The sequence below is a fragment of the Drosophila serrata genome, unplaced genomic scaffold (assembly GCF_035046125.1).
Source record: "Drosophila serrata isolate PLE 108 unplaced genomic scaffold, ASM3504612v1 contig_134, whole genome shotgun sequence".
Lineage (NCBI taxonomy): Eukaryota > Metazoa > Arthropoda > Insecta > Diptera > Drosophilidae > Drosophila > Drosophila serrata.
In genome coordinates this window covers 1-13,176 of record NW_028257032.1, presented here as the reverse complement: position 1 = coordinate 13,176, position 13,176 = coordinate 1, and the positions used below count along the sequence as shown (strand labels likewise).

General features: G+C 35.9%; 1 long non-coding RNA gene across 4 annotated transcripts; it reads right to left on the bottom strand.

The window, feature by feature from the left end:
• Positions 1-8,293: 8,293 nt before the first annotated feature.
• On the bottom strand, positions 8,294-13,170 carry LOC110183733 (uncharacterized). Of its 4 annotated transcripts, none has more exons than XR_015270213.1 (4): positions 9,477-13,170; positions 8,615-8,781; positions 8,511-8,568; positions 8,294-8,434 (listed from the first exon to the last, which is right to left on the bottom strand). It is a non-coding gene; the product is annotated as an uncharacterized LOC110183733 (long non-coding RNA). The 4 variants fall into 4 exon arrangements; XR_015270214.1 differs by having other exon boundaries at positions 8,640-8,781; XR_015270211.1 differs by having other exon boundaries at positions 8,511-8,781.
• Positions 13,171-13,176: the final 6 nt, after the last annotated feature.

Genomic DNA, 13,176 nt, shown 5'->3' with positions numbered 1-13,176 from the left:
TTCTCACCACCGGATCATCACTCACATCAATCATCACCAGTATTATCAAATCAAGCAACTGCTCACACAACTCAAACCTCCCCCCATACATCACCATTGATGAGATCTCCACCCTCAGTGCTTGAAGAGAGTTCAAAAAATTTTAATGTTAGTGAACTAGCACGAGATCATATTTTGGATAAAACATATGGACCATACAAAAATGACTCTGGTCAATTAATGTTGGGGAATAATCAAATAAATGTATCAAATAATACAATTGAGTTTAAGTATGGGCAAAACTGGAAACTCACTAGCGGATTATATTCTTTAATATTCCATCATCTTCCAAAAAATTATAATACAGATGATCTGGAGCTATATAGAGAAATTTTACAAAAAACTAATGCCTACCGAAGAAATTTTCTACCAAACGGACAAGTGAAAGGAACGAGAGCATTAAAATATTCTCAAATTATCAAACCACTTTTAGCTAATTTACCCGTCACCAAGTCTACACCCAAACGCAATAAAGAAAACGTAACCGGGTCTGGTTTCATGTCACTTGAAAGGAATAAACCTAATTATGTATACTGGGACGATCCAAATGAGTTAGTGGAACGACTTCAACTCTTAATAGCTTCGGAAACAGCTGGAAATACAAATCACACAAACGAAATTACATCGATAATTGAAGAGCCATGAAAAGCAGAACACAAATAATTTAAAACGATATGAGAAAACTGAGACGGGACTCTACCTAGATACTGATGGAAACTTTAATATACAAAAAAGGCGTATAAAAAATGGTGGCTTCCCAAAAGAAAACGCAGACATCGTCATCAAAGAATATGTTGATAAAGCTATTCATGAGTTGAGCGTATCCTTAACATCAGTGATTACAAAATTTCAAGAAGCAATTGGTCAAAGTTTTGATGGTGTTACGGCAATCGATACTGATACAGAGGGTAATTTTAATATTCAACGTGAAAAAAATGTTGGGATTCCCAAAGAAGCTATAGATATAGCGAACAATATGTCGACAAGTCTGTAAAGAAGCTGAGGGATTCTATTATTTCACATCAACAAGATTTAATTGTTAGTATTCCTGATGAGAAAACTGCAGATATTGAAGATCGAATAGAGAGACTTGAGGTTGTTGTCTCATCTATTATTGAAAAAATAAGATTTTCGAAATAATTGAATAGTCTTTTACCTGATAATGAGTAGGCGAGGAATTATTAATGAATTACACGCTCCTGCGCGCAAACATTTTCTACGTCGGAGGGTTATTACAAAGGGAATAAATTCGTTATGGCAGGCTGATCTGGTGGAAATGGGAAAGTACTCTGCCTCGAATAATGGATATCGCTTCCTACTAACAGTAATTGACACATTCTCGAAATTTGCGTGGGGTGAGTCTAAGTCTAAGTCTGCAAAAGATGTTGTTGAAGCAATGGAGAAAAAAATTAAATCTGGGCGTGGAGTACCAAAACATCTACAAACAGATGACGGAAAAGAGTTTTTTAACGAACAATTTAAGTCTTTGATGAAACGACATCAAATAAATCAATATTCAACATTTAGTACTTTAAAGGCTTCAATTGTTGAGAGATTCAACAGAACATTAAAATAACTTATGTGGAAAGAGTTTTCTTACAACGGGAGCTATAAATGGGTTGAAATCTATAAAAAATGAATTAACTTTTACAACAACAAAATACACAGGACTATAAAAATGGCTCCTATCGATGTGAATGTTGAGAATGAGAAACACATCTTGGGAACGGTATACAATAATATAAAAATGTTTACAGGTAGCAAACTGAAAATTGTTGATAATGTTCGAATTTCAAAATATAAGGGATTATTTGAGAAATCGTACACACCTAATTGGAATGTTGAAATTTTTAGGATATACAAAGTTCAAAATACATATCCAACCACATATCTATTAGAAGACTTGAATGAAAATCCTATTAAGGGTGGATTCTATAAGGAAGAGCTAAAAAAAAACTAGATTTGCCAATACCTACCTAGTTAAGAAGGTACTTAAAAGAGAGGGAAAAAGATGTCTTGTACGTTGGTTGGGTTTCCCGAAAACCGACGACAGCTGGATAAATAACTCTGCAATTTTATAGTGAAATAAAGACACAAGCAGTTTTATGTTTTCATTTGGATATTTATTTATTTATATATTTTTTTGTATTTTTTTTTTTTTCATTGACTCAATTTTATTCTAATCTTAATATTATATACACATAGATTTAATTTATTTTTAGTCTTAAAGTAAGTATTTTTAAATAAATTATTATACTAGAAATACAAAATAAATGATGTTTTTATTTAAATAAAATTTTTGGATCTCTCATTTTATCCATTGAAATATGATGCCAAATTAAATTTTCTTCGAATTCGTCGAGCGCACTTTCGGTATCTTCTAATTTTCTTTTAAGAGTTCCTCTCTCACCCTCATTATTTGGGGTGTTTCCTAGAGCAGACATTCGGCTAAGCCAAACCCTTGAATCTGCTTCTAGAGCTGCCATACAGGCTTCAATTTCCCTACGAACTGTTTTATAATGACCTATTGCTAGAGTGGATATTCCATCATCACATATAACTCTTTTGTCATCCTTATTATCTAAAGTTATTTTTGTAATTTTTAATGTACTAATTTCATGCCCTCTCGACCTAAACATGTACATGCTATCACTTTCTTGTTGTCCTGTGAACAAACAATTTTTATAATTGTTAAAAGTAATCTTCTCCAAACAACTTCGCTTCACTCCCTTATTTTTTTTAACACATGTTTCAGGCTCGCTACCTACACCCGCTGCTGTGTAGGCATACATTTTTGAGCGAAGACCCACAAACTCAGTCATTGACCTACCCTGCAGTTCGTCTTTGAAGAACCCTAAGCGCTTCTTATTATACTGCAGGAAATTATATAGCCTAGCCAATTGATCTGGATATTCAGATGTATCAAATTTTAAAGCAACATCTTCACGAATGTCACTATATAAATCCTCTGTTTTAATAGAGTAGATAAATGAATCTGTATCCATATAGTTTAATTTAAGTGCATTCTGAAATTTGGGTTTCATATATGAGTAGTGAAAATCATACGTCTTCCATTTGGATAACTCCAACACTACAAAACCCAGGTATGTTGGCTTATCACAAACGTTATGAAGTCTATTCATTTGAATTGCATACATGTTTTCACTAAACTTTGTTGCACTATGAAAATTGGATCTGGCTATTAAGTCCCTTGCACATAATCTAGGACGCCCACCTTTGGGACCCACAGGTGGGGCTTCCCATTCTGTTACTAGGCGAATGTCCTTGCGCTTTAAGCTATTCTCCATCGTCTTCCCGTAGACACTGTTGTTTAAAACTTTAAAAAAGTCTTTCTCAAAATTACTTTTAGCCCTAGTCCTATGCTCTGTGTTAATATCAATATATTTCTTAAGCCAAGGTTTTTGCTTGAATTCGAGGATACTATGTACCTTTTCAAGTTCTAAACCATTATCTATACACTGCTTTAAAGTTTTATAGTGTATGATATATTTGGTTTTATTACAAAGATCGGCTATTAATTTTGGAGTCTTTGAGGTTTTTGAAGGGAGTCTGTTGCCAGGACAGAAAGGCAGGTCATTGTGTTCATCGTGAAGCGAGTATGGATATTTCAAGTCTACCTCTAAAATATATCCATACTCGCTTTCATCACAAATAGAATTATAGAATAGAATAGAATAGAATTGAACATTTCTATTTCTGGTTGATTTAACCATTTAAAATTTCCATAAGGGAGTGCTTCTGACATTGCCCATCCATATAAATTATTAGCATCCACATACATTAAATATTCTGACTCCTTACTCGGGTCAAAATCTTGAAGATATTTGTGGTTTGCTTTGGTATATCTATGACTACTTTGAACAAGTCCCCCTCGAATTCCAGATTGAATATATGTTATCATATCAATATCAGTCAGTAATTCGAGGGATATTCCTGTAGTTTTCAACATCGCATCCCATGACAAGCCTGGAGTTGTATAATAATGGGCAGGATCGAGTTGGTAGATATTTGAACAAATAGCCCTAAAGTTCTGAAAAACGTCTGTGAGCAACAAAACATCTGTCTTTAAGTAGAGTTCCAAATAATCTCTAAGTGTTTGACACTTGAAGTGACTCCAAACCTGAACGGCATGAAGATAATCAGCTTCAGAGCATTCGGAGTCTGTTAATTTACTATAAAAATTTTCTCGAGGTGGGAGAGAGGTTTCTAATAATTTTTTATCAGAATCCAAGTATTCATATGGGAATACACCTTTCCTACGAAGTAGAGAGAAATCTTTTATGTCTGGAAATTGATTTCGAAGAACTTTGAAATCCCCTTCATTTAAATTTCCTGCAAGTTTGTCTAGGCTAGAGGGCATGAAGCGAATGGTATCTAAAAATCTAATTTCCATCTTATTTTTCCCTAATGGAATATATTTTGAAATGGAAATATATAATTCCTTATTCAAAGGAATTATTTTAATTTCTCCATCAATCTCCCCAAGTTCTTTCACAAACAAGTGTGAATCGTATTTGGATAGATTGTGGAAGAAAACAGGTATAAAATCTCCTGTCTTATATTTAAGGTTGCACTCACTATGTGCTGCACCTCGAAATTGTCCAGTAAAATGGCAGTGATCCCTGACTCTATCGCTACCTAAAATTCCCTTACATATGTGACAATTGAGGGCCTCGTCAATATCATATGAATCCTGTGCACTCATTTAGAGTGGTACTACATAATTGATGTAGTTTTGGTAAATAGCGGACAAATCGGATGTTAAACTATCTACAAAAGTGCGCCCGACATTTAATCCGGTCTTAGATACAAATTATCTATTCTAAAGAGGGGTCGAATGAACATTTTATATAGTATGCAGAGGCTATCGGGACATGCTTATTTACTAATTGGGTTTTGTCACTATTGTTGTGGGCTCGAGTATGCATTCGAAGTCTGCATACACAGCGAAGGGCACCTCCAGCTGGCGATGGACATTCTTAAATTTGACCTCATTTTCCCCTTCCTTCGGTTGTTGAGTCACAATGTTGCTGCAACTTTCAGAGTACCTGTGAGCCCTTTCCTCACTCGTTGAAAAGGATAGGCATTTGTTGCAGAACCATCGCCTATTTCCTTTTTTTCCTAACTGTAAAGATAGGAGGCTGGAATTTAACAATTAAAAATTGAGTTAGTCAATTATCATCATACCATATATTTATATATTTTTTTATTTTTTGTTTTATTATTATTTATTTTATTTATTTATTTATGTATTTTTTTGAGTGTGCTTACCCGGAAATATTTTTGATCCACACATAATGTCCGTGAATATCGGTGGTTGGTCCATCCAGATATAGTCCAAAAATAGTGTCCTTATCTTCGTCATACCCAAACACATTAAGACTTATGAGGGTTTTGTTGGACGAATACATTTATTTTATCTGTTTTCATTGGGAATGTCAACCCAGTGAAATTGATCCTGATGTTGTTTGTGTGTATGATGCTTGATTTGATATCAACATCATACACACAACACCGCTCTCCCTTTTCCTTTGGGTTTAATGCGGATACCATTGCCCACTTAAAATAGAAAACATCCTTGTTCTGTACATTGACGCATGCTCTACGGGCTTTAAGGCGTGCAGGTAGATCGAAATATTCCGATCCTTTGAGAGGAACACATTGAAGCATGTTCAACTCCACCCTAAGTATGCGTGTTAGGGTCCATCCACTGTCCTTCTCTTGGAACTGATCCATTTTCGATTTTATACTATCCGTATGGGGTTCGTATAAATCAAATAAGTTGGATGATATCGTAACCAAACTCATCTTACTTTGGAACGATTTAATTTCCACTTGCGTTTCATGTTCTTTTACTAACATGTACTCCGCAAACAGCTCAAAATTTATTTTTGAAGCTGTATGGAAACTGAGGACTCTTTCAATATGAGGGAGCAGCGCCTGGCCCGCTTCATGCAAAAATTCACCAGGAATCCTTAGAGCTGCTCCCTCATTCGTAAACATATATTGAAGGATACGTCCCTTGTATCCATCAATAATTTGTTTTACTTGTCCATCTAGGGGTCGGGTAGCAAAATATTTTTGCTGTTCTGTGCGAACATGGTGATGCCATTGCACATTAATTGGAAGGTTCTGCTGACAGGAGTTACAGAAAATTCCTAGCATGTTGTTGAAGTTGTTGTTGTTGTTGGCATACATTTTGGTACTGATGGTGTTGATGATGAAGATGATGAAGATGATGAAGATGATGAAGATGATGAAGATGATGAAGATGATGAAGATGATGAAGATGATGAAGATGATGAAGATGATGAAGATGATGAAGATGAATGAAGATGATGAAGATGATGAAGATGATGAAGATGATGAAGATGATGAAGATGATGAAGATGATGAAGATGATGAAGATGATGAAGATGATGAAGATGATGAAGATGATGAAGATGATGAAGATGATGAAGATGATGAAGATGATGAAGATGATGAAGATGATGAAGATGATGAAGATGATGAAGATGATGAAGATGATGAAGATGATGAAGATGATGAAGATGATGAAGATGATGAAGATGATGAAGATGATGAAGATGATGAAGATGATGAAGATGATGAAGATGATGAAGATGATGAAGATGATGAAGATGATGAAGATGATGAAGATGATGAAGATGATGAAGATGATGAAGATGATGAAGATGATGAAGATGATGAAGATGATGAAGATGATGAAGATGATGAAGATGATGAAGATGATGAAGATGATGAAGATGATGAAGATGATGAAGATGATGAAGATGATGAAGATGATGAAGATGATGAAGATGATGAAGATGATGAAGATGATGAAGATGATGAAGATGATGAAGATGATGAAGATGATGAAGATGATGAAGATGATGAAGATGATGAAGATGATGAAGATGATGAAGATGATGAAGATGATGAAGATGATGAAGATGATGAAGATGATGAAGATGATGAAGATGATGAAGATGATGAAGATGATGAAGATGATGAAGATGATGAAGATGATGAAGATGATGAAGATGATGAAGATGATGAAGATGATGAAGATGATGAAGATGATGAAGATGATGAAGATGATGAAGATGATGAAGATGATGAAGATGATGAAGATGATGAAGATGATGAAGATGATGAAGATGATGAAGATGATGAAGATGATGAAGATGATGAAGATGATGAAGATGATGAAGATGATGAAGATGATGAAGATGATGAAGATGATGAAGATGATGAAGATGATGAAGATGATGAAGATGATGAAGATGATGAAGATGATGAAGATGATGAAGATGATGAAGATGATGAAGATGATGAAGATGATGAAGATGATGAAGATGATGAAGATGATGAAGATGATGAAGATGATGAAGATGATGAAGATGATGAAGATGATGAAGATGATGAAGATGATGAAGATGATGAAGATGATGAAGATGATGAAGATGATGAAGATGAAGATGAAGATGAAGATGAAGATGAAGATGAAGATGACGATGAAGATGAAGATGACGATGAAGATGAAGATGATGATGATGATGAAGATGATGATGATGATGAAGATGATGATGATGATGAAGATGATGATGATGATGAAGATGATGATGATGATGAAGATGACGATGATGATGAAGATGAAGATGATGATGACGATGACGATGACGATGACGATGACGATGACGATGACGATGACGATGACGATGACGATGACGATGACGATGACGATGACGATGACGATGACGATGACGATGACGATGAAGATGAAGATGATGATGAAGATGACGATGAAGATGAAGATGAAGATGAAGATGAAGATGAAGATGAAGATGAAGATGAAGATGAAGATGAAGATGAAGATGAAGATGAAGATGAAGATGACGATGAAGATGAAGATGAAGATGAAGATGAAGATGAAGATGAAGATGAAGATGAAGATGAAGATGAAGATGAAGATGAAGATGACGATGACGATGACGATGACGATGACGATGACGATGACGATGAAGATGAAGATGAAGATGAAGATGAAGATGAAGATGAAGATGAAGATGAAGATGAAGATGAAGATGAATGATTTATTACTCAAAGCAATTAAATGTTTTGACAGCTAACCCATTAATTGCATTTTTATCACCCCTTTTGCCGACATCAAAGGTCCGGAAATTCTCGTTTCTATACTATTCCCATAGTAAATATCTGACGCAATTTATAATACAGTTTTTATTTATTTATTCATTTACAAAACTTTATAATTTGTTCAATGATTACCATAATTTTTCTTAGCATAACTTCTTGCATTTCTCCTAAAAGTATGTTACGAGTCTTTCCTTCCGGCTGTTGTCTCGTCAATCTATAATTAAAATACATATGTATATACATATGTATGTTAGAATCAAATGGAAAATATTTTCCATAAATATACACACCAATTAAGAAGAAAAATTCTGGATACCGTTTAAAAAGAGTCCAGATTGAAAAGCAATTCTGGAAATGAATTAATTTATTAACTGAATACAAATAAGTCACTTACCCTTTAACAATATTTAATAAATTACATTGCAAAACACTTGTGAATACTTTGGCTGTCATTAGAGCTGTGAAAAAATCGATTTCAACAACGAGACCATCCATTCTTTTTTTCGTTAAATAATATTTTTCATCATCTCAATCTAATTTCGGAACCGCTGCTCCGAATTCCTTAAAAAAAAAAAACAATTAATTGTTTTTCAGTATCCGAACATAGGCAGAATTTTCATTGCCTACTTTGTTTCGGAGTTGTCTTACCGAAGCCCATGAGATTTGTTTTTGTTTTTAGAACATGACACCAGGAATCGGACAGGAAAGGAATTTTGGTACTGAAGGGTAACGATCGTTTGTATCATGTCATATTCATATCATATATGATATAAATATATATAATTATAAATATAAATATAATAATATATAAATATAAATTAAAACAAAAATTCTAATATATTACAAAATAGGTATATCTTAAATAATATGAAAATTATTTTAAAAGTAAAAAGTGGTAGTTTTTAATTGTACTATGCCAATTATTTGATATAGTAGTTTGTTTTTCATACAATTTTAAACAAAATTGTAGAATAATAATAAAAGGCTATACTTCGGCCCGTTCCGACGAGTGGAGTATAAAAGAGTAACTTCGAAGTTTAATTCAGATAGCTTCAAAACTAGAGACTAGTTTGCGTAGAAACGGACAGACGGCCGGACAGACTGACAAACGGACATGGACATAGACTCGGTTGTTGATGCTGATCAAGAATATATATACTCTATATGGTCAGAGATAACTCCTTCACTGCGATGCAAACTTCAGACTAAAATATCGATAAGTATCTATTCAAAGAATGTGAATATTTTAAGCTTACCTATGATAGATTGTTGATTAGATTTTATAATTCCATTGCAAAAGCCTCGGCTTCCTGTAGATGGTTTCCTTTCTTGTTTAACTGATTTGTCATAAAGCCATTTTGTATTATTTCAGAATTTGGGTTTCCTTTGTTTTAGTTTTTTTTTTTTAAATTGGACAACTATATCAATATCGGTACTTCGCTTTCACCCATTCTATGATACCTTCGGGTTATCTTAGGGCATCACCCATCTCCCGCATAACGGAGTCTATTCCATCCCCGACTATAAATTTTCTATTCAGCGTTCTATGATTTTTAATATGCATTTTTAGCAAACACAACATAATCACTGATCCCTGCTGGATTTCATACGAAAGTTCTGCTGAACGAGTACGATTACCGATCATGAATAAGATTTTTTCCATCATGATCAACAAAAAAAATGCGTAAACATAGAACTTTTTCCTGCTTTATACCAAGCTCACGCTTGCTCCTATCTCTTCTCGCTCTCCCTCCTTCCAGTCGGTAACTAGATAACTTAATCTTAAGCAATAAAGTAGATAACATTTGTGAAGCTCGAACCCAACGCCGATTTGTTTTATTTTTACGTGCATCACTGCAACACTAGGCCGGAGAAGTTCACCCCCAAGCAATTCTATTTCTCCAGTCGGATCTATCCTGATCCTTTCAGTCCTCCTTTTTTGGATTCCAAGATAAGTCCGAGTATTAAAAGTCCAGAGTGCGATTGGTCCATCTTCCATTTCCAAGTAAAAGTACTTATGCTTCTTTTAATGCTTTTCTTATCAGAGTTCGAATTTTGTTAAAAAAATATGTTCTCACAGCAAGTTGATGGGCAAAGAAAAATAACTTCGACTGAGTCTGCATCTAGGGTTTAGGAATTAGTCGGAGTAAAAGCAAGTCTTCCAATTATTCGTCGTACAATCAGAAATACAGATCACCTAAAGCGACTAAAAATGAAGAAAAAAGACCCTCTGAATGCAACACGCAAAGAAAAACGGCTTCAATTCGAAAAAGAATTAATTTTGTTTGTCAAGTTTGGAAATATTTGTTATTGTATTTTATAGTTAGCAACTTAAACAATAGATTGGGTAAAGATTACATTACTGTTCAATCTGACACTCGACTTAATGATGTCTTGTCTTTCAATGGTATCACGATTTGCTCAAAGAAGAGTCATATTTAAGTATCCACCACAGTGTCGTTTTATAAACTAAATGATTTGATTTTTATCAATCATAAGATGAACCGCGATAATTTTAAAACGTTATTTGAGTTCAAAACATTCCGTAAACATATTAACATCGTTACGTAATTAAAAATGTTTGGGGTTGTCTAATACGAAGGAGAATAGCAATACGAATATATATATTAAACGTGTTTGGAGGAACATTTATTTGAATTCCTTCTATCATCCTATTATTATTACTAACAAATTACAATTTATTTTTCTTATATTTGTTTTGTTCTTATAATTACGATATGAACACTAAATATAAGGTTAGTAAAATACAAATTTTTTCTATAAAAAATCAAGAAGTCTTAGTTGACCTACTGAGGCCCAAGCCTAAAGCCTCCAATTGGAGCTAAGCTTTATTTTGCTTCACTCCCTCTGTTTACTATTTGTGGTCCCCATTACTCTGTACCATCCCGAGTCAGTAAGGAAGCCTAGGATTGCCGAGACCTTCAGCTTTCCTATGCTTCCCCGTAACTCCGTTTTGTAGGTACAAAAGTGGTGAGCTCTGGTGAGATTTAGCTCTGGGCAGAAGCAGAGCAGATGTTCCGGTGTCTCTTGTTCTGTAGTTTGCTTGCAGCTTCTACATATTGTATTCTGCGGCGGTCCCATATTTATTGCATGTGATTCAATCGCCCAATGTCCAGTGGTGACTGCCCTGATCCTGCTGATATCCCGTTTTCTGTTGGATAGCAGTAAACTGGTTCGTTTTTTGTCGTATTTCGGCCAACATTCCTTTGACCTCCTGCTCTCGCTCTTTCTTAACCATTCCTTTTTGGAAATGGGTATGGATCCTTGTCTGGATCGCGTTTAGGGTGATCGGTAGTTCAATGTCCGTACTTAGCCCTGCCGAACCTGCACGGGCTAGTTCGTCCGTCTTTTCGTTCCCTGCGATATCGTTATGATCCGGGACCCAGGTTACTTGTACCTCATTTTTCTCAGCAAGTCTATTAAAGGTCTTCTTGCATTCTGCCGCTAGCCGTTAGGTTGTTTTCGGCAGCTAGGGATTTTATAGCCGCTCGGCTATCCGAGTAGATCGGTCATTGGTGTTTCTGAGCTTTCGCCGTAAGCCGAATCCGGCTACTTCAGAAAATTGAATGCCTTTTCAATTCCCCAATTTACAGCTCATCTTAGAGCCTGTCGCCGGTGGTAGCTCAAAGGGTTGAGACGACAAACACTGGAACCCGTAGCACTGCCGGTCCGGGTTCGAGTCCCGGTAGTAAGTAGCATGGTCACCCCCGGACCTTCCTTCCATTTTCCATTGAACTTCTCCCCTCACTATTGTAAAAAAGTTGCTATACTACAGTAATTGTACAATAATAAAATTCAGCTCAATAAATAAGCATTTAAAAAAAAAAAAAAATCTTAGAGCCATCGGTGTAGAGGAACATTTCGTTCTCTACTGCTACTTTGTCCCTGCTCCCCTGTTCCCTTGTTGTGTATGAGGTCGAGAATGCGTTCGAGAAGTTCAACTCCGTGGTCCGCTTTTTCGTTTGTCTGTATTTTGATGCTTTCAAGTATCTTACCGTTCCTGGCGCCGTTTTCCTTCCAAGCAATTGTCTCAGTCTTACTGCGCTCTGTACTGTAATCTCCTTTTCGAACAATGTCATGCTAGGTATGAGCGCATTGCTCCCACGGCCCCCGAACTCGTTGCTCGTTGCATCCGTGTCAGCTTCGATCTCTTGTATGCTCTAGTTGGAGCCGGTCACCATACAAGGGCCCCGTATAATAATAATTTAAATAAGAAATATTTTAACACCTACTTTTACAGCAGGATTTGGGGTGACTTTTAGGACCTCCGGTGTGATTTTGTCGGCCCATGGGGCCTTTTTCCTTTTAAAGTTTTTGCCGCTTTCAGTAGCTCGTCCACTGTGAAGAGTTCGATCTCTTCTGCTATTGTTGGAGTAGTTCTCGCTTTGATAATATAATTATATAATATATAATTTGACTATAAGGTCCATTTGTTCTTCTTCGAGTTCTGGTGTTGTGCTTCTTGTTCTTAGCTTCTTCATCACGATTTTATACCCTAGCCCCCATGGGTCAGAGTTGACGTCGTTGTAGAGACGTTGCCATTTCGCCTGTTCACCAATACGCTTCCTATCCTTGTCTGCGAGGATTGCCCATTTTTGGCATTGGAGCGTTGCAGTCCTGTTTTATGGTTGCCAGGTTGTTGCTAACTGCGTTACCGCCGGTCTGTCGGTTCTGTCTTGCGTCAATTTCTTGTATCAGCCTTGCCTTGTCTAGTCGGTTAACGTTGCATCATTTTCTCGTTGGTCTCGAGTCACTTCGTTTTCTGCTATGTTAAACGTTATATAGTTATGGTCACTTCCGTTGTAGGTGTCGAGGACTTTCCCACCGGCGATCTTGTGCGCGCAGTTTTCTGCCACTAGGGTTATGTCGGGGATTGTGCCCTCGTTCCCTACTCGATGGAATGTCGGTATTGCTCCTACATTTGCTGTTAGCATT